Source organism: Monomorium pharaonis, chromosome 11 (assembly GCF_013373865.1).
Source record: "Monomorium pharaonis isolate MP-MQ-018 chromosome 11, ASM1337386v2, whole genome shotgun sequence".
Taxonomy (NCBI): Eukaryota; Metazoa; Arthropoda; class Insecta; order Hymenoptera; family Formicidae; genus Monomorium; species Monomorium pharaonis.
In genome coordinates this window covers 13,262,559-13,285,396 of record NC_050477.1, presented here as the reverse complement: position 1 = coordinate 13,285,396, position 22,838 = coordinate 13,262,559, and the positions used below count along the sequence as shown (strand labels likewise).

Here is a 22,838-nt window from a genome sequence, read left to right as displayed (position 1 = left end):
CGGCGATATGATGGTACCACGTACCTACTTGCCAGCCAACCAGCCAGCCAGCCAGCTAGCCTGCTAGCCTACCTGCCTGCCTGCCTGCCTGCCTTGCCTGCATGCATGCATGCACGTGTGCATGCGTGTATGCGCGCGTGCGCTTGCTCGTGCGCACCTACATGTATTAAAATATGTATGTATATATATATATATATATATATATATATATACGTATACGCGAGTCGTTTCGGTTAGCCCGCGGGCAAAGGCGCGGAATCGCGCGACGTGGGAGAAGAAGAAGGACGCCTTCTTCCCCTTTCTTCTTTTCGCGTTCATCCCTATCGTTGTGCGCGAGAGATGGCCCCGGGGGTAGACGCGCGGTACTCTCTACACCCCACCGTGAAGTGGTGCGGTGGAGGCACGGTCGTTCCGCTGCGGGCGCGGAAACGAGAGGAGATAGCGGCGAGCTCTCCACCTTCGTGTCCCAGTGAGAGAGGTGATCGCAGGGCGAGCCAGAAGGGAGGGGAAAGAGAGAAAGAGAGAGGGACCTATGTTGCCCCGAAGATATCCAGCGAGACAATGCGCTCCGTGACGCCCTGGGCGACTCCGAGGCAGACCGTAGTTCTCCCTCGTTTTCTGCTCCCTCTTTCCGTCCTGGCCCCTGGCGATTCTTCGCCCTTCCGTCTCGCCGCTTCTTTCCCTTTCCGTCCTCTGCTTCTCGCTTTCTTCTCTCAGGCAACTCTTCTTTCCCTCCCTCGCCCCTTGCCATTCGCTATTTACATGGACTTTTACTGCGATATTGAAAATGTATTATAAAATATATACAGAGATGCGTGTAATTCCTAGAGAAATTTATTTTCTCTTGTCGAAACAACCATGTTAGCAGAATGAAGACAGCAAACTCACGCAGTAAAAAACGTTTTGCATTTACGTTAAAATCGGTCCTTGTTAAAACTTTTATGTTAAAATTTAACACATTTGCTTGTTACTTTAACATATTACTATTGTGTTAATTCAAGTGAAGTGTTAAGTTATTAGAATTACTGAAAAAGATTGTAAAAATAACACTATGTGCACATATTTTTAATTTTACACAATAAATATATTTCTTATTATCAGTGATAGAATTTATCTGTTGAAATTGACAAAAAAAAATGTTGAGTTTATTCTATAATATAAGAACGACTGTTATTTCTTGACGTGATTTCGTAATATATGTTACATTAATATTATAATAGCGTTAAAGTAACATATTACATGTGTTACTTTGACATAATTTTCTCATTAAATTGTTATATAAAAATTCTGTCAGAGAGCATATTTAACATATACCTAATATGTTAAATTAACAAAAAAATCTCTGTGGACTGTTTGGGACCGGCGACATCTGTTAAACTTAATACAAGTTTTTTTACTGTGCATAGTAGATGTCTTGTTACTATTTAACATGTACATATCTAAAATAATCAATTTATAAATCTGCTAGGTATTCGTATTTTAATTTTCATGGGAGATCGCGATGAGAAGAATGCGAACAGTTTTAATTTTTGGGAAATCCCCGCCCATTAGCGACACATGGCATCTCTTTAATCTCACCTCTAAATACGGTTGGATTATTACGAGCCACTTTCGGTGGCCTTATTCGGCCCTCACTTTGTTTCTCTCCGGCATTCCCGGCACGTCATTACTTCTCTCTGAATCTCCGCGGCTGTCTCCGCCGTGTTTCCACGACGTAAAATTTCTAGAATGTCACCCCAATTGCAATAAAGCGTCCTTCTTTGCCGCCAGCTCGCCCGCTCTCGCCTCCCTAACATAGCCTCCTCCATCTCCTCCTCCTTTTCCTCCTCCTCCTCCTCCTCCTCCTCCTCCTTCACCATCTCTCTGCGGCGTTCTCTCTCCTAGTGCACGCTCGCTTGGAGGGAGTAACGATGCCCCGGAGCGGGTCTCCGCGGCGCGGCACCGTGGTAACGATAAGCAACGAAATGAAATATTAATGAAGTACCTGAGCGCACGTCCATTTTTCGCGGGGCGTCTCACCACCAACGCCCCAGGTGCCGAAGAAAAAGTCGGCTGCCTCATCGGAAGTAAAAGAATCATCGCTAGAGCATAGAGAGAAACGGTAGAAACGACTGCTGCGTCATTCTCGTAACATCTAAATTGCAATATTTTTTTGCAATACCTTTGCTTATCTTGGAAGGAAATCTTGATTATATTGACTTACTAAAGGATACAATTAAACAAAGTATAAGACTTTTATATTATTAATTTCTTCCATTTCGTCTATTTAACTTTTCTTTATTATATTCTTGTTATTAAAATTATGTAAAACAATTCTAAAAGTGAAAAATGACCAAAATGTTGCGTTATGCTTTTACGTTATTCTGAAAAGGAGGGAACATATCGAGAAAGATGATAAAAAATAAATACATTTCACAAAATTGAGATATTGTAGAAATTTTTTATGTTTTTTTGACAGCAGACCAAATTAGATTTCATGAATTTAAAAAAAGTCAGGAATCGGATACAGATCTCTGGATCTCTTATTAATCTACTTTTGTTAAAATCTCATATGCGGATTATCGAATCCATCTACGCGGCGCATAACGAGAAAGCGTTATGAATGCGCCCATTTTACGATAATAAGCTCGGGGTCCCTTGTGAAAGAGTAAAACGATCGCATCCCGATTATACAGCTGGCCGGTAATAACGCACTGCCTGCGTTTAGCCCTTCAGCGGAATTCGAGCGCCACATTTTCGCGAAACAATGTATAGAAAATAACCCATTGCGCACCTTTGCCGCCGCGGCCGCGGCCGCGGCCGCCACCACCGCGGCGATGCATGTCAGCGTTGGTTGCATTGCGATGAATACGAAAATACCCGGGGCAATTCCCTAATTGCAGTGAGAGGCAAACGAACGGAGGGAAAGAGAAAACGAGAATAAAAGGAGGGAATGGGAAAGAGAGAGACAGAGAAGAGAGAGAAAGTTACAAAGAGAAACTAAGATAGGGACGGAGGGGAAGAGGTAGAGTGATCTATTCGTTCTTTTCAGCAACGCTCCCAGCACTCTTCTTCTCGCTCCTTCTCACCTTCATCCCGTTGCTTCGTATATATCTCCGCGGTGTACCATGTACTCGCCTTCGTTCCATCTTATCCCATCCTCCACCCCCCCCCTCCCCATCCTCCCTTTCGTCCCTTTCGCGCTCCGTCTCTATCTCTCTTTCTCATCCGATGCTCCGTGTCTCTCCTCCGTCGTGTGCGACCGTGCGCGCGGACGTGTGCTTCGAAGCGGTCGAACGCCCCCGCGAGCCAACATGGACCAGCGCCTTCTTCGTGTATCGCCGTCTCGCTCGATCTCCACGATCCTCACGAGTCGCCGCGGGACTCGTTGCCTACGAGCGAACTCCGCCGACGGACGAAAAAGGAAAGCAAAACGGCCCGGCGATATATACGAGCGGCACACACGGGCGCATTTCTCGATACTTTATGTCGATATAAATAATTTCGAGATACGCCGCGGCCGACGCGATCGTGCACAAAATTAAGATGTAATATTAATTTAATTTGTAATTTGAATCTATAACCGCGTGCGCGCGCGCTCTTTCTCTCTCTCTGTCGTTCTTTATACGTGCGGAGGAAAAGATCGGCTTGTAAGTTGTGCGGATCGTGTTTCATTTCTTTCACAATTCTATTGTCGGAGAAAATCTCTGATCTTTCTTTATGCATAATTTGAGCGCTAAGTAAGATTAATTCGTACGTTACTCAATCGAAAGCGGTAGGTAGTGCGCGTCACTCAACGTCCGCGGTCTTTTTGCCTCCGTGAACCCGACGTGATTGCCTTTCATTGCTTAATAACACGTTTTCGGCCGTATGAAGCGATAATGGTGCGAATCGGCATCGCCGACTCGGGATAAATTAGAAAAAAAAAAAGAAAAAGAATGCCAGCGTCGAAAGGCTTTGCTCACCGCGAGTAGCGCAAGTGGGTTAGTTTAGAATCTAAACTTATGGAATCATCAAACATTTTTTTCAACGTTTGATTACCGTACGCGAGGAGGGCGCGCTGACTCTTACCGCGCGGAATGCTACGCATCCAGGGAAAAGCAAAAGTTTGACGCTCGCATATAAATCTTATTTGCGAGAGGTGTGTAAAAGTGTCGGGCGACATAAACTGTCACGGTAAAGGGAGCGCGGGCCAGCAATGGCGCTTAATGGAGTGGTTATAGGAGAATTATTAGACGAGAGCCTGAGATTAATTGCGGTTAAGCCTCCTCGTTAAAGCCGTCCGAATGAATTGAAATATAGCCCACGGTGACGATAAAGCAACATTGTATATTAATACACTATAATTTCTACACTCGTAAAGAATGTTTCTTTATTAAATTGTAGCCGCGCGTATAAACATCGTTTCCCCTGTATGAGGTCTTTCAAACAAAACGTCATGTCTTTACGAAAGTTTTTCACCAACAGTGCTGTATTAAAATCTGTATATGCCAGTGTATATAAATTACACAATGAACAGGTAAAAAGAAAAGAATATGTGAATCAAAATAAAATGTTGTCATCGCAAAAAGTTGACAGCTCTTTCATAAATTTATGTTCTTAAATTACTAATTTAAATAGCTTCAACCAACAATTTTGATCGACTACACGTTACAGTTAAAGTTAGTAATTAAGACATTTAAGGTAAGTTAGTAATTAAGACGTTATAATATTGTAACAAAATGGAACAATTGCATATCGACATATCTATTATATTTTATATTTTTAATTTATAACACAATCCGCACATACAGAAAATAATATTGAAATAATATCCCATTAGACGAAATCACCGATGCGTATTTGTTAAAAACATACTGGTGCGATTAGTTAATTCTATAAAATAATTCTCTCAAGAGAGCGACCATTTATACCTCGTTGAACATTTAATGCTTTACTTTACTTTAAAAGTTATAGGTAACTGAGATAACAATAAAATTGGATACCCATAAAACAATCCGATAAATTACATTATTAAATAAATAATATATGTATATATATTCTCGTAATCGAGAGCAACTTTAATGAAGTTACACGCAAATATAGCAGAACAAATTTGAGACAATATTTCAAATCCGCATTAAGTCTGAAAGTTTCATAAATACGTGCTGCTAACGTAAATGATAAGCGCATAGCAAGGTCGCATTCGACCGAGAGAACATTTCTGCTTTTCCCCGTGCAGGCCGCGTATTCCACGGTCTCGCAGAAAGGCCCGCTGGAGACGCTTAATAGGCATTGTTGGCGGAACCCGATTGCGCCTAGGTGGGAGTCGAGGCCCGGAGCACATCCCACGGCCATCTACGCGAGTTGCCTACCTTTCTCAGGGAACGTTCTCTTACCTTACGTAAGTTTGCGCAGGATAAACGAGAACGAACAGCGGGATGGCCGAAGTGGAGGAAAGAGAGGAAAGTAGAACAAGACCGAAGGGACGGACGAAGAAGAGCGGATGAACGAGAGAAGGTGAATAGCGGAAGAAAGGAAAGGGTAGAGAAAGAGAGCGCGCCCCGGAGGTGGAAGGGGAGATGAAAGGTGAGCTATGTCGAAGGAGAGAAAGACCGCAGGGGTCGTCTGGGATCTTCTAAAAATGATTCACAGCCTCCGGTAATTTACATTCGCTTGCGTGGGTGATCGTCGACTTGGGCAGGGTGGCGGCGAAACGATGGAGAGGGATAAGGGTGGGGGGAGGGCCGCCGGCTAAACTCTCCTCTCTGCCGACTGCCATCGAAAAGGTTAAACATACACCCACCAGAGGTCACGTAACCATCCGAGAGAAAGACCGCTCAAGCTACCTCCCCCACTTTAGAGCGCAACCTACGGCCACGACGTGTATACCTGTATACTTTGCGCGTGCAAAACGATGCATGGCCCGCGAGGACAAAAGGGAAGGAGAGAAATCCATTCTTGGATCTTGGACTGATTGGCGGGTCACACGTAAGAGGTTTACAGAAATTGATTCGAGCAAGTGAAAAACGGAGTTATCGCGTTTAAAGTATTTTCTCTTTAAAAATCATATGTCGCGAATTAAATCCCAAATAACCAATGGTCCAAAGGTCTTACTTCTCAATTAATTTTGCGTCAACGTAAAATTTAATTCGGAAGCTCATCGTGTGTTGTGATATTTTATGTTGCAGCTTATAAACATTAATGAAGAATGGATTTTTTTCCTTTGATGGGTAAAGGTATATAAATTCATTAAACCTTGTCGATAAAACTTTTTAATTCTAAGATGTACGTTTCATATACAGTTACGAAATCTGCGCGGCAATCTGTAACAACCGTCGTCTACTATACGGGAGAAAAGATATGGAAGACAACGGAAAGCGAGCCGGGCGCGGGGGCGGAAAGAAGGGAGGAAGGGAGATGAACAAGAGCTGGACGGATAGGTGGAGGAGCGCGAAACTCTCGCCTTCGGCACGGTACGACCCGTTTCAGAGACACGTAGGTTCAAACCAGGGGACGAAGAAGAGCAGGGCGGTTGAGGAGTGGAGAAGAAAGGGGAGAAGGTTTCACCCTAAAATATGTGGACCCACGGGCAATACTTGGACTCCTCTCGTTACATCCCGCTGGATGCTCCGGGCGTATACCGGTCCACCATGCCGCCCAGCGGAGAGTCTGTATATCGTATGATACAAAAACATCGCATTATTTTCCTCTCTCTCTGGACCGGAGCGCACAGTCTCTCCCGCCTCCTTCTTACTCATCTCCTCCGCGAGACGCCCGCGGGCATGTGACCACCATTATGCCCGTCCTCCTTCTCTTGTCCCGATCTCTTCTCTTCCCCCTCCCCCCCCCCCGTCCCGTTCTTCTTCTCTCGTCGTCCTCCTCCGCAACCTCCTTCCTTCCTTCGTCTTGTTCACTTCCCATTCTGCCGTTAGGATATCTTCTGCCTCAAATTACATATCCGCTAAACGAGTCGGGACGAAAGCGCTGCTTGCCGGCGACCGGTTAATTAATTGCAACACAACGTTCGCCTTGGAACGGTTCTCTCCCGCGCGTATTTCCGGATTTCAATTTTTTTTTCTCTCTTTTCGGGAATTAATTTACCGTGGCGTGAAAGGCGCTATCATCTTACGACGAAAACTTTGCTCTACTGGCAGTAGATGATACCGGCAAAAAAAAAATACGACTGCAGGAATTAATTAGAAATGATCTAATTACACGAACTAACCGGATACAAGCCAAGACAAAGAATGAAAGTTAAATACATCATGAATGATTGCTTTCCCCCTCTGTCATGCTAAAATTCATTTTGGAATATGTTGCTCTAAAAGATCGATCGATCTATCTATCCATCATGTTTAGGCAGTGCTTACTTTGTGAATTAAGCATCTACATCTGTCTTCTTACACACAGGCGTGAAACACACAATGTTATCAATCATAATATAAAGACCTTACTGGTGTGTCGCTTACATACACCTTCTCATTCCATTTCTTTTATCGATTTATTTTTAGCAGAGCCGGTAAACACAAAGCATTAATATTGCCTAATTATTTACTTTAATGTTGCTTAATATCATTTCCATTATTGTTCACGAAATACATTTTTACTTAGCATCTTCATCCAGACAAACTTGACATTTTCGCTTTACATCTTTACAATCAAAGAAAACTCAATTTCAAATTTATTTTAAAAAAACTGTTATTAAAATGTAGTTTAATAAACTTTCTCCCTTCTGTATGACAAAATGCACAGCAACTCTAATACGTACACACATATTTATACGAAATTATGATATTCCACGGGAGGAGAAAAAGATGAGATATTTAGACGCGCGTGCGGCGCATTTTTCAAAAGCGAGAACCGTCGCCCGGAAAGATTTGGAACGTCCCGTAAATGGCCGGCGGGCATATGCCTAAGGGCAACGGCAGGAACCAGCCGCGAACGCGATTCAGGCGGACGTTAAAATGAGTCTCGAAATGGCAAAGTCGCTCGTCCCCCCGTCGCGCCCCGTTGGCCGGATCGTATATATGTATATATATATATATATATATATATATATATATATATATATATATACGAGCGTCACTTTGTCCCTGACGAAGTTGGCGTTTACGTATGCGAGCAACATCGTCCGGTGGGTTTGGAAGTGCCCGAGGCATTCTGGAACGATGTTGTCGGCCGTGGCCGTTTTAGCCCGGGGGCACCTCGAATACGACAGAGACCGAGGCCCGAGCCGCGCGCTTGGTTCCCCTTATATCGGCTCTCGCCAACTGCTCCATTATTCTCGATGGCCGATGGCCAATCGTATGGACAACAAGGTACCGATTGTAATTTTACGAAGACGAAATCCTCGCCCGATATCGAAAATGGTTTCAGTTACACGACCGTGCCGACGCACAGGTGCGCAATGAGTTTCTTATAAATAATGTCGGAATTTTCATAAATAGCACCGCTCCTAGATGTACCTGCGAAACGTTTCTCGAACTAGATTATCGTAACTTTCACGTTAAATTTAATCACACTAAAAGTTTAGTATAGGACACATTCATTAAACGCGGCATTATCTTCATATTGCGGTTTCGTATTCAAAAGTTCAAATTATGCCATCTTGTTCTCGCTCTTACAGCGAGGTTAATTCTGATCGCCCAAAGAAAAATTATTATTATCGGCGATATTACTTTAACGGATATGTTGTCTAATGCGAGTGGATGCCGTTTGCAAAGGTCATACGATGTGGTCAAGAGACTTATTGAATATATTTATCTATTCTTGTTCTGGTACTTACGTAATCGTAAATGTAAGTATCTAGCGGCGTCATAATAACTAAATGATTTTAATCGACGTAAGTTCATAGTTCATAACATATGCTAATGTGACACTAATAAAAATTGTAATCTTATAAATTCATTTCTGTTCTATTCATAAAAATATAAGTTTATTAACGATAATAAAAAATTACAACTAAAAGTACCTATCGCGGTACGTTTATGGGGATGCTAAAGTGCTCGTAAAACTTGATCGGGGTCGATAACGTAGAATTATTCATGCGTATCATTAACAAGATTTTGTATGTATTTCTTTTATTGATTCGAAAATCCTTTTCCAGAATTAAAGTACACGTATTAATATCATCATATGAATTGGATTTTATACAGAGAATAAACAAAATGTTTTTCAGACTGCTCTTTTTCTAACCTACATCTAAATTTGCAGTTATAAAAAGTTCATGAAACTAATATTTTTTTCTAGACTTTAATCTTAGTTTGAATTGCACAATATTGAGCGTATATCCCTAGAAGAATACGGTTTTATTTTGTACATATAAAATATTTTCATTAAGTGACAGCTCTACGTACCAAAAATAAAATTTGTTTTCGTTTTTTACATTAACTCGACCGTATTCCCCTAGGTTTTGATGCGAAAAAAAAATGTAATATATTCAATAAGATATGTTATTGCGGGCTGCCAATTACAGATATAGTCAATACAATAATATATGCTATTGTAGTATCAATGTTGTACTTGCATTAATAGCACATTGTACTTGCATTAATAGCAAATATTATTGTATCGAGTATTTTATGTAGTTGGCAGCCCGCAATCACATATGTTATTGACTATATTACAATTTTTTTCTGTGTGTAAAAGAATTTTGCGATTCTATAAAGCCAGTTAAAAAATTAGTTTCATGAAAAAATGTCGGTAAAACAGACGACTTTAGGATCCCCTTAAATTCTACAAATTATCTGGCAATATTTAGCACACAGAATTTTGTTGCGAGATTAATTACGAATTGTCGTTTAAAATGGGTTTAAAGATCAATGCAAAATTACAAAACTTCTATTCGTAAACACGTATAGAAACAGTAAACGTATCGGGTATAAACGCTGTAACTTACAAACGGTCAAAATGCACGCTCGGAGAGGGTTGAAATCGGCGCGCAGCAATGCAAATCCGAATGGAGAGAATCGTCGCAAGCTCGGGGCGCTTGCCGAAACGCCGCGAGCCCGCGCGAGACAAAGACGAGTCGATGCGGGTCGGCGGAAAGGACGAGGACGGATTACCGGCCGACGGTGGTGGTGGCAGCGGAGAATGGTGGTGGTAGCGTGAGGAAAGCAGCGCGAGCGAGGACCGCAACGGCGGAGAGCGTATGCAGTCTAACGAAAGCCGCGGTGGTGCGCGGTGGTGGCTCGCGCCACTTTTGTCCCTCGGTCGAGAAGACACGTGAATGCAACCACGTGGTCCAAGTGCGTGACACGAGAGCTGGAGATAATCACGGGAATTCCTACCGGGTGCTTCGTGCAGGATAGTGACAAGTTTCCGCGACGGGCTCCCTTTAGGTTTCTTCAATTCGCAGCCGTGAACACGAGAATAACCGTCAACCTGGAGTCCACGTGCCAGAAACGGTGAGCGAATCACGGATTTACAAATTATTCGATTCGGTCGGTATGTAAAAACTCGTTTTCGAAAGATGAGCCATGCAGTGGATGTCGATTCTTATGCTTTATTTATTTAAAAAAAAAAAAAAAAACATTTATTCCGCGATGAGATCTGCATATTGTCGAATTTGTTGGCGAGCCGTTATAAAATGTTTTTAAATAACTAATCGATTGATAAATCGTCGAGTATGTCTGCAACGTTACGTACGCGGAAATGTCGAGCGATTAGATCGACCGCGGGATTAACATAATAGCGCGATTCAAGCGACGACGATTGCATCGACCAGATCGAGTTACGATTGCTTTCTAAACTTCAGGCGCGATAATTAAACTCCGGGGAATTAATAACGCGAGATCGACAAGGACTCGTACATTCGTTTCGCCCGTCACACCGTCAAGTGCACTCCGAGAATCATAATTGTCGCCAGGCGAATTTATAGAAAGCTTTGTCTCGTTTATTCGGTCGTTTACGTGAAGTCTCGCTCCGACACAACATTCGCTTGTTACAGACCCCATTCTAACTTCACGCGTTTCAAAATTTTTACGGCGCGCCATTTGTACTTTTCACTGTTGCCGATCGTAGACTTCCGGGTAAAGAAATCACACGTTATCATAATAGAGCCTGCGCGGAAAGTATCTACAAAAACCTATATTTCTCTCGGTTGTTCTCTCAGATACCATCGAAACGTCGCGTGACAAACTGATATTCATGTATGGAAATGGTGTACTTTCACGTAGTTAATTATGTCGCTTGTAACCCGCGAGGCGCGGCCAAGAGCGTTCCGGTACGGAAAGTTCTGTCCAACAAAAGTACAGATGATTTTAGTAGTGGAAATAGACATTCCGGAAATAGACATTGAAAATCGAGCGGCCAAAATCTCGCTATATAATTTTGCACACATTTATATTCATCAGTTTTAAGTCGTACACGCTGCAAACTGCGTACGTTTGTTTATGCTCTTATTAAAAATTTTCTAAAGGCTTCCCCCTCTTCAGGGAACTGAGGTTTTAAGATCCTTAATCTGTTAAAAAGTTCTTCGCCTCTTAAATGTTCATCGCGATCCTTTCGCGAGAGAATCCTACGAGGGATACCGAATAGTCCGCTCGCGTCCGTGGGGCATTTCGTATGATTGAGCTAAAGCGAAGTCGATAGAAAGTCAATCTGATCTCACGACACCGCGGGTAAAGAAAGTTTAATCTATGCCAGACGTCCGAGAGGGTGCCTTTAGAAACGCACATGTAGAAACGCGACGGGACAATGCAATTGCTCAATCACTCGTCGCATTCCGCCGTCATCGAACAATAGTTATGATCAATTATGCACTTCGCGTGGCGAATAATCGTATTCGCGATGCAAGGAGGAGGCTTCAGGTGGAGACAGTTACGTAAAAGTTGCCATAACTGCTAATTCCATATCGAGACAAATTGCACGTTGCAAATCAAGCCAGAGATAGAAATTATGGTCTCAACGTAGCCTCAACTACGCGTGGATATAAAAAATTTCTTATAAATAACGATGAACCAAATAAATATATAAAGATCTTTTAATAACGCTTTTATCACTTTTACGTTTTACAAAGCTTATTGCCAAAATTGAAAACTTTGTGTGATTACGTATTCCTGAATTATGTCAAGTCTAAGTATGCGTTTGTGGGAAATTAACATGCAAGTTACAAGACTCGTATTGCATCAAGATTTGTGGCTGACAAATCAGTAGTGCTTCTCAAACTTGAAACAAAGAACTGTGAAATTCGAGGAGTAATGTACTAGTTTTCGTTAAGAGTTAAATAATTGACTAAATAATTATGATTAAAAAAAACTAAACAAGTAAATAAGAGATAAAATATATATAAACAGGTATAAATGAAATTTTTAAACTCAACTTTAGCGCAATATAATTGTATAATTAATCGTAATCAAGAATAATTAGCGTGAATTTGTAGTTTTGTTATTTTATAATTAAGTAGTTGACATGGAGAGTGTGCATGCAATTTTTGGTCGTATACGCTTCATCTTGATTTCATCTTTCATCACTAGCTTAGGCATCTCGGCGCGACGATTGTGAATCAATGCGCAATTGCGCAATTTAACGTTTAGTTTACGACGGAGTCAAGTACCACTTAACTAAGATGAAGATAAGCAATTTCGCGCATCAAATCAGCACAAACGTTAACCGTAAAAACATGATTGTATAACCATAATTTAATTACGAATAAGTCCCGTGTAATAGGGACAAGAAAATTCTCATCAAAACAACCTTATAAAACTCATACGTGCCATTAATAAACACTTGCCAATTGCGCACAGAAATCACAAAAAAATCTGCACAAATCACAAACTCGACAGTCTAACGTGACAAACCATTTCTAAGCGTAAGCGTGTGAACGTATATAGATACAGAAAAAATAACGTACATATATATATATATATGTATTCTATATACATAACATATATATTGTGTGTGTGTGTGTGTGTGTATTGTATCTCTCTGTGTGTGTGTGTGTGTGTATACATATAGACCACAGAACTTTTCAAAAATTGGTTGCAACGTAATAGTCGATGTGCACCTCGAGCTACAAAAGAGAGAGAGTGAGAGAAGGAGCGCGCGGAACGCGGAGGACGAACGAGAGAGAAAGAAAAGAGAGAGAGAGAGAGAGAGAGAGAGAGAGAGAGAAATTGAGAGAGGCAAGGGGCCGCAGGGGGAGGAGGATTGCTAGCATTTCAGAACGGATGTGGGCTCTGTGGAAATTGTGCTGGGATAGGAAAAGGGAGGTTGGAAACCGGCTGGAGGGATGGCCGGGGGCGCAGACGCGCGCTCTGCAGTTGCCGTAATTAGAACCGTGCGCCCCGAGCACATAGCCCGCGGCTGACGAGTCTCCTGCGGACCGAAATTATTCATGAAGCCGCGCCACCCACGGCGAAATTTTCTCGTAAATATTTTGCCTCGTCCGAGATATCGCCCCGAATATACGTGTACGTATGTACGTATGTTTGCGCGAACGACGAACGAACGAATGAACGAATAAACGAGTGGACGGACCAACCGTGCGCAAGTGGATCTGAACTACCTTTGGCCCCGTCCGAACCGCATGAATTGGCGATTCTCTCGTGATTCTGCCGTCATTAACGGGAAAATCGAAATCGAAAGAAACGATCGTTAACAACAGTGGCAAAAGCCGCAATCTCAAATGGCTGTTATCACGCGTTTAACAACCACACATATAGGATTTTAACGCGATAAATTGAGTTTGTTCCCTATTTACACTTCAATGAAGATTGTGTGGCAAAAAATTCGGTTTGATTTTATTTTAAGTCCTGGATGTACATGATAAATGTTTTTCGTCTAGCATTTAGCGTACAATTAATATGCAATGCATTAAAAAAAGAATATGATAAAATTAACATAAGCTGTAATAATCTTATAAAATATCTGATTATTTTTATACCAATATTAAATAAGTAAAATATTTTTCTTACCGTATTATATAAAATAATCATTAATTAAGAATGTAAGTATATATATACATATATATATATATATATATATATATATATATATATAAAACTTATGTTAAAAGGACTAGCACGTTTATGACATATGTAAATTTATATCATGTCAGTAAAAAATAAAAGAAATATTGAAACTCTCTGTGCGCTAAATGAACCATCACGCATATGCATTGTTATTACGCAATATATATATGAAATTTCTCCAATCGTTGATTATATTAAGCTTGCAATTACATTGCGTCGTGTATAGAATACTTTATGTGAATAAAACATACGCACAGTGAAACCCGAAATAATCAACTCTTTTCTGAAAATGCGTTATTTATGGATACGGCCTGCAGCGAAAATAAATTCATAACGATATGTAATTACCTTCCATAATTAAATTAATTAAAATCCTACTTGATAATTACATTATAACGCGCTCGATATTTAATACCACGCTTATTTTTGAATATTTATTATAGCAAAGAAGTAGGTATCAAATGGAATAAAGCAATACTTTAATTCACAAAGATATTTATGATGCCTTATGAACTTCACATGAATACACTTCGCGATGTATATATTATGCTAAAATAAGCTTAATTCACTCTAATCGTTATCTTTTCGCACATTTAACAGCATCTGTTTTGCGTTGTTAAGCAATCACTTGCATTAGCAATACGCTCTGATAAACATGTGTTATGCAATATGAATATGTAAAAGGTATAAGAATTGTAATTACATAACTGTAAACAAGAATAATAAGGAAGAAGAGATATAGCAAGAAATATAAAAACATGTTTAAGAATCAAACTTATTGATCTATTAATATTTCATAAAAGATTTGTTACTCAATAAAATTCATTTTCATATTATCGCGTATTAAATATATTATACTTGAAGCTGAGTGTGCATAATTATTACAAATGAGAAAATTAATAAAGAAATGCGATTACTAGATTTAGTATACAATATTTTAAAATAATTTAGTTTCATTAAAGACATAGTTTTGGATTTAAAGGGCAAGAAGAGAATGATAGTTTAATTCGTTTTTTTTTAATGATTGAAAGAGATTAATTCAAATCTTTTTTTCAATTTTCTTTAGTTGACATTTTCGTAATGTTAACATTCAAGAATCCAAAATACCGATTATGTCAAATATTAAAGGCATATATGTATCTCGTTCATTCTGATGCTACACATTACTCTTATATAGCTTGTGACAACATTTGCAATTATATTATTTGAATTCTGAGAACGCGTCAGCAAATCATATTACCGTCTGCAAATTAAGAATGAGTTGTTTTTTTTTCTTAAGACAAGATCTTGGAAAAAAATTGCCAATTCAAATATTCTTACAATTAAATGGAAAAAGTATGCGCGGCGCGGAGCACCGTTGCGCCGAGCGTACGCTTCCGCGCCGCGCGGTCCGCTTCTTCTAATCCGTCCGCGCTATAAGGTGAACACCTGGCCACGGCGGGTATATATAATACGTGTTGCAATATACTCGCGTTGCGCCGCATGAAATTCCTATCCGCCGCGGCTTATGCACACGTCGTCGTCTCGGTCAGAGTTTCCGTCTCGTAGGGTAAGTAGGTGAGTAAGTGGTGGGAATAGGCGAGGATGAAATGGAGCAAGACATGCATTGGCGCGTGTCGGGAGTGCCTCCTTCGGTGCTGGCCGCGGTCCGCGTTACGTGGGCAGGTACGTGCCTACATACCTCGCGGTACCTGATGTAAGTAACGACGGTCGCTTATGGGTAGGTAGATAGGCACATACCTGCCTCGTATACGAGAGAATCGTACGTGCGAGAGAGAGAGAGAGGAGAAAGAGCGCAGAGAGGAAGAGTTTTACACCGCGGCTGTTACACGCGCTCATCGCGCATAAACCCGACTGCGTATCCTTTGCGTGTCCTGTACTCACCCGATGAAATATTATGAAAAGCGCGGGCGAACGTATACGACGAGATATAAAAAAAATTGCCGACGGCACAGAGGTATGATGATGCATTTAGCATCTTGATTTTTATCAACGGCGTGTACGGGTGAACACGTATGAAGGAATCGCTATCGAGAGAGTCGATTTATGTCCCGCGTTATGAATTTATTCGTTCCCGCGCGTTTTTGCTATGAGAGACGTCGATTAACGGAGGAAACAACGGTCTCGGTGAAGTCTCGCACGCTCGTGGGATTCGTAATAAATTATTTCGCTTGCCGCGACCGTTTTACGTTCCTTTTTTTTTTCGACGAATCCTTGCGGAACAAGTTTGACAAGCCTATCGCTGACCCGGAAAATAGAATTGAGTACGCGTCATAAAAGACAACTTTAAATTTACGATTCGATAAAAACGTGCTTTCCCGATCGACATTGAAAATGCCCACGCATGCTTGCGAACGGCGGGAGAGGAGCGCTAAATATGGAGTATAATTATCGTTCGGGAAACGACAGTCGCGTCGTTAACGATCGTTAAGGCCTCCACGCGGGGCAATAAGTGGCCGTGCAATTGAAACAAGCACGGATAATTTCGCGGGTAATGATTCTCTAGTAGCAGGAAACTGTTCGCGTCTGTCTATCGTCTGTATCCGGCAAGTGACGTTCCGGGTAATGAAGTACCAGATGGTAAATGCGGGGCAACGAAAAGGACGCGCGCGCGGCGCGAGAACGGCGGCCGGCCGCGGCGGTGCAACGCGTTGCAACTGAAAACCTTAACAAGGCACACACAAACGCGCGACTTGCAGTCGCGCGTTGACCGCCCGCGTTACACGAGTAGCAACCGATTGGGGATAGCAATTAATATTATAAAAGCTTTCTCCGACAATCGCCGCGCGATTATTCGTTGGATTTACCGTTCAAACGGCTTTCAGCGCATTAGCGACAATTATACTGAATTTCCGCGAGGCAATTCACGATAAACAATATAATGACACAAAAATGTAAAAAGTTTTAATAGGATCCTAAAGCCGTCTGTGTTATTCATTTTTCAAGTCAACTAATTTTTTTAATTGGCTCTATAGAATTGCAAACGTCTTTGCAAACGTAAAACTGTCACTTAATGACAATATTAGGTTTTTTTAACTTTTTATAATTGCAAAATCTAGATACAGGACGATAAAAAGAACAGTCTGAAAGAAATTTTTCTTTCTGGATAAAATCCAATTCATAGACTGTTATTAATAGGTATGTACTTTAATTCTGAAAAAAGATTTCCAAATCTATAAAAAAAAAAAACAAAATCTTGTTAATGATATGCACAAACGACTACGTTGTCGACCCCGATCAAGTTTAACGTTCACTTTAGCATCCCTTCAAGTGCAAATAAATATAATTTGATGAAATATAATTTGATGAAATATAAATGATGAAAAATAATGCCAAGCCATCAATGTAGCTATTATTTGATAAACCTTATGGTAAAGTTTATTTTTAAAATACTGTGCTATTATTTTACAGATTTTCAATTAATTTCGATTATTCCTCTAAATATAATTCAACATAAAATATAAAACACTCTGCAATACGTACTAAATTGCGCTTAAAGCAATTAAAAACAAGCCATATAAGCCATTAAGTATTAATACATTTGCCATGTTATTTCAATACTTTTCACATGCGTGGCGTTGTATAACAAATGATTATCGATTGCATATTGAATAAAATATTAAAAAGCATCGAACATTTATGGAGTTGGTTCACGTTATTTTTTTAATCTATTTAGTTTTTAATCTCTCAACATATTTATAAAAAATTTTCCACGTTCCTTCTTTATTCTACTTAATATATTGTACAATAAATATAGCTAAATATATGCTATTTAAATACCCATTGCAAAGTATAGATTGTATCACGTCGTTGAAATAGACGAGGCATTGTGTTAGAAATGCATACTACGATGCTTATCTTCAGAGATTAGGTAACGTAGATGATAGAGCGTTACGAATAAATTTAAAGACGAAGTTGTTAATCGCCACGAAGAAATGATCCATCAATCAAATAGACTGCGGTAGCTTAATGCACTTATCGGAACGCTACAAGCCTCGCGAGTACAACTATACTAACCAATCAAAGAGGGAAAGGTGAAAACGCGCAGATCCATTGTTCGATTCATGATTTAATGCTTGTTTCTTCAACAGGCAGAAAGTTTCGAACAGCTATCTAAATAATCTCTTAATTTCATCACGACGTTCAATACAAATTACTCCAGAATTTAAGTTCTGATGTACATAATTTACGAATTATTAAGAATATGTTAAAGATTAAATGGAAAGTATTCATGTTATATAAACTGCACAATGTAACAAAATTACGAATCTAATTTCGTTACAAAATATGATGAATTAGCACAACCATACGAAACATTCGCGTAGCGATGAATAAAATGCTAAATCCACGCGAGCTCTTTTGCATAAACAGTAATCTTCTTAAAAAGATATTTATGTCCGTATTATTCTATACATGTCACATTAATGTTTGTCAGAGTTTTCTTTGCCAGCAAAAACGACCTTTTGTACAAGATTTTAGCTTTTTCAGTTTTACAAATAATCAAGATTCTTTAGTGTTAAAAACATTTTGAATGTTTAATTAGTATGATTATTCTTCTCGCGAAAAAATAAAGCATGATGTTTTTAGAATTTTCATTCATTAACCGTATTATATAATTAACGCATAGTCTCAATATTCGCAGAAATGCGCCCAAGCGAGTTTCTTTTCTTTTGCAATTGTGTTTGTATCGATATATTGCATGTACAGTTTTTTGAAAATACAGAATTATAGACAATTAAAGTTTATGCGTACGTTTACGACATTGATGTACCGAAATATCACAATAAATTCATTTGATTAATCGTATCTAAAATCTTGGTATATCAATTTATATACAAATATCACCATACGAATAATCCTTGTGTATTAAATCACCTTCACGTGAAATGCGGTTAAAACTGTATCGCTCTAAAAGTAAAAATATCTAAATAAGGTAAAAAGCGTTCGGGGATTGATAATTTAGAAAATTTATCCGCGGTATCAAATTATTTCGAGAAAACTAATGTATTAGCTGGTATAAAGATTACGTTCTCTAGATTATGACGTTAATAACATTGCGGTTTGAACGTTGATACGCGTTCGCAAATGGATCCATTACAAATATTATTCAGAGAGAGCTGATCTGACTGGCCCTCTAATGAATCACTAGAGGGAAATTCAGTCCACCGGTCTAAATGAATTCACATGCGGTATCATTTCATCACTTTGTGGTTCCGTCTGATGTCTCTGTTATTTTAGCTTTATACCCGCACGGGAGTATAAACAGATAAGATTTTTCAAAAAGATCGATAGAACACGTTTCAATAATTAAAATTTATCATCCACATCATATACAGGAAAGTCCAATATTTTTTTCTCAAATATTAGCTCGCGTAATGTGATATTCTGCGCAACAAAGTTTCCTGGCCAAAGGAACTGTTTTCCAAATAAATAGATAAAAAATTAACGCGTACCCCTCTCTCGCATCATTCGTGCATATGTTTTATGTACGTACAAGCTTATATCGCGCGGGCGTTTATTTTTCATTTGTTTCAATCTATTTAATTTAATATCTTTAAGAAAGCCTTTTTATCACTCGTGACTCGTGAGTAAATTAACTCTCCTATACATTTGTCAAGTTACTACAAAACTCATAAAAAATTCACACATTCGTTCAATTCCATCGTTCGCGTAATGTTCCCTATATCCGACTGAGCTTGAGCTTTTCGAACTTTTCTAACAAAATCGGCTCATTTTCACGGGTCTGTTGTCAGGCTTTCCCGATGATGCAGCGTCGCCCGGTGTAACAGATCGCTTTCAAATTTGCATACGCCGACGTCCTCGGGCCATTAAACGTCCACGTAAAGTTAGTAGTGTGCTCTTCTTCTGCGTACGACATCGTGCACGCGCACGTCCTTAGCGCGTGTTAGCCGCCCCATCGTGTCCTCGGGCTGTGATCACCTTAACGCGAATTTATACGTTTTGCAGCGTGTCTCGGCGGTCGTTTGCACGCGCTCGCTCGCTCGTGCGTACGTATCAAAACTGTATCTGGATAAGAGGCACCGATGGCCTCGGGTAATAGCGCGGATGTCACGGTGTGTCGTTGCGGACGACGCCGACGTCGCGACTCGCATCACCTTATCCTCCCGTCTCTCCCTCGGCGTCCTTTCTAATTTGACGTTCAAGAAGCGACGACGTTGCACCTTCACGCCCGGTGAAACGCTTTTCGCCTTCGCGACGTCGGACGCGTGCCTGCCAGCGCGGACTACCACTTGGCGTCTTGTATCTCTGCATACACGGCTCTACTCCACGTACGGTTATTAAGATCAAATGGATACATCGGAGTCTATAAGTGACCTGTCGGGTTTTGCCTCGCAAATTTACGAGCGACATAAACTGTCAGTCTCTCTCTCTCTCTCTCTCTCTCTCTCTCTCTGCAAGTTTCAAGCGGCGTACAAAGTAACATTTGGAATATTTCGATCCCGGATATAGCGTCCGCTTGAGGATTATTCAAATACGTTGTGTACGCAATGCTACGTTGACAAAGAAGTTTAATATGCGGACAGTTGTATAGATAGCTAGTACATTATAATTGTGTATCCCCCCTTCTCTCTCTCTCTCTCTCTCTCTCTCTCTCTCTCTCTCTCTCTCCCCACCCTTCTTCCTCCCTCTCTCGGTTCCTGTCTTTATCCGTGTGCGTGCCCGCGGGCAAATATGCGGATGTGTATGCATGCAATAAAACTACCTGCGTATGAGATACAATTGGCTCGAGGCGTCGCCACGTCGCGATGGACGTTATTGCGGATATCGTTACGCGGCATTCGTCCTGGCTTCCATATTTCAGGATTTCTTCGCGGCGAGCTCGCGAGATGCGGGAATCTTGAAGCTCCATTTGCCACGCAACGCGCCAGGCTTGATTCGCCAGCAAACTTTGGATATTTTAAATATCAATCTTACCACGGGATATCGCAACGTGCCGAAATATTTACGTAAATTGTTTGCCATACGCAGGTAAATATTAATTTCTGTATTGAATTAATTGTCGATTTTACGCATGTAATTATGCATAATGTTAAGCGCCGAGTGGCTTCAGTACGTCGACCGTAATGTACATTCGTACACCGATCAATCGCCTCGAGGCACCCGAACTACCATGATGATCATCGCCATTGTTATAGCTATATCGTGCTTCAGATTCTTCTTTCGTCGGCGCTGCCGGTTATTTCGACGCTGTATTATGAGCACACCTGATAACACCGTTTTCAACGAGGCTCAAATCACAACTATATATCTTGCCCGCTCTCAACTTGACAAAATTAAATTTGTTTCTCTTCTTTTTTTTTGTTTACGTGTATCAATTAAAATGATCGCGGAAGAAGGAACGAACAATTTTTGCCGAATCTAAAAATTTAACTAGATCTAAAAATAATTCTGTGTTGGGCCATCAAAATAATTATTTAGGACGTTCAATTGTGTGATTAGATTTTTAAATACTTTTTATAAAAGACAGTTAACTTCAGTAAGACACAAAACTGTCTTTCCTGTGCAATAATACATAAATAAACGTATAAAATAAAAGTACAAAATATAAAAATATAAAAATGAATAGAAAAAATAGATGAAAAAAGGTCAAATTAATCCCCTCGGGGAAAAATATTGTTTAATGAAAGAAAATTAAACAATAAAAGAAGGAAGCTTTTAACATTATTCCGTCGCTTCGTCTAATCCGATATAGAGCTATATCAAGTGATTTTTCATCTCACCCGCAGCTGACATTCGGACATGCTTTCAAACACGGAGAATATGATTGAGGTGCCGTCAAAACCCATTAATTTCACTGTGATCCCGTCAATGCGACCGTCCTGGCGACACGTGTTTCTGCGCGACGATGATCGATATCTCATCGACGCTCAAGATCGCAACAATAATACGCGAATTAATTCCAATATGCAAGTATGCGTTTCTATACTCGTAAGTGCATAGCTCCACATAAATCTCCCGATTAGCCCGCGGCACCAGCCAGCGCGGCCGTGATGGCCGTTGTTGCGCTCGTCCGCCCCCGCCGACTCCATCACCATCTCTTACTCTTATACCCCTTTACCCGATGTCCGACTTGCGGCGACGACCGCCGCCGCGCCGCGCCGGTTCCCCACCTTCGAGCAGAAAGAGAGGCATCGGGCGCATCGCTCGACGACCTCTCGCAGCGCGGGAGACGCCGAGAAAAGGCAAGGCGATGCGCTGCATCGCCTGCATTTCGCGGCGTCACCCGCGGCGATGTGGGCACCGATGTGGGCGAGGGTGGTGGGTGGAGGAGAAAACCGGTACCCCCTCACCGTGCCGTGTCTTCTGACCATCGCGAATTCTTCGCTGGACGGTGGAAAACGAGCACCGCGAAATGACTAAACGCGTCCCGAGTCTCACGATTGTCACGGCGGCGCAAGATTTCACGAACGAAATATCGGGATAAAGCCAAGATAGATCCGTATCCGCGATATTTGTTACCTGGGATCGATTGTACATAGGAAAAAAAACATTTTGTATTTATGTTAAAATTGATCCTTGTTAAAATTTTTACGTTAAAATTTAACATTTGCTTGTTACTTTAACGCATGTGTTAATTCAAATAAAGTGTTAAATTATTAGAACAACTGAAAAAAAGTATAAAAGTAACACAACGTGCACGTCTTTTTAATTTTATACAATATGTTAATTCCTTATTATCAGTGACAGAATTTACAAAAAAAAATGTTGAGCTCATTCTATAATATGAGAGTGACTGTTATTTCTCGACGTGCAGATCTCGTGATATATATAACATTAATATTATGACAGTGTTAAAGTAACATGTTATACGTATCACTTTGACATCATTCTCTCATTAAATTGCTACATAAAAATTATGTCGAATTATAAAATTTATATAAT

General features: G+C 40.6%; 1 protein-coding gene and 1 long non-coding RNA gene across 6 annotated transcripts in view; one reads left to right on the top strand and one right to left on the bottom strand.

The window, feature by feature from the left end:
* Positions 1 to 22,838, bottom strand: part of LOC105828424 — a 282,603-nt gene that overhangs the window by 251,602 nt on the left and 8,163 nt on the right. The window lies entirely within an intron of this gene.
* The window catches only part of LOC105828423 (BTB/POZ domain-containing protein KCTD1), a 28,469-nt gene continuing 15,305 nt past the window's right edge, over positions 9,675 to 22,838 (top strand). Inside the window, exon 1 of the mRNA XM_036293748.1 lies at positions 9,675 to 10,367. The gene's annotated coding sequence lies outside the window, so the exon portion shown is untranslated. The remainder of the gene's footprint in view (positions 10,368 to 22,838) is intronic.